The following is a 426-nucleotide window of genomic DNA, read 5'->3' as shown; positions in this document are numbered from 1 at the left end:
CACACACAGTATCATTGTTGCTATCGTATCATTTACGTTAACCACTGATTGCGGTTTACTATGATGTTTTACTGAATTGTTAATAGGATAAATCTTAGCAAATCTAGGCATACACATGTAACGGTATATGCAACACTGTAACACCCGCTTCTGGTTGTAACCGGCTAGAGTGCGTTTGCATCTTTACTACTCTCTCTGAAGTTATTCTTTGAGCCTGGAAGAGTAGCAGAGCTCCAGAAAATAACGATATTCCTTCGTTAGAGCATGGAAGCAGTTAGGAGAATTTAGAGCAGTAGAGGATTTCTGAAAGATCGAAGCACACTAGAAGGAATAAAGATAAAATAAAATTCAGCTCACAAGCCTTTCCTTGTGGGGGGAAGGGGGGGGGGGGGTCAGTAACTTCATAGTGTAGAAAAATCACTTTCA

Source organism: Penaeus monodon, chromosome 34, assembly GCF_015228065.2.
Source record: "Penaeus monodon isolate SGIC_2016 chromosome 34, NSTDA_Pmon_1, whole genome shotgun sequence".
NCBI lineage: Eukaryota > Metazoa > Arthropoda > Malacostraca > Decapoda > Penaeidae > Penaeus > Penaeus monodon.
The sequence above is the reverse complement of the archived record's forward strand: the minus strand, read 5'-3'. Positions refer to the sequence as shown.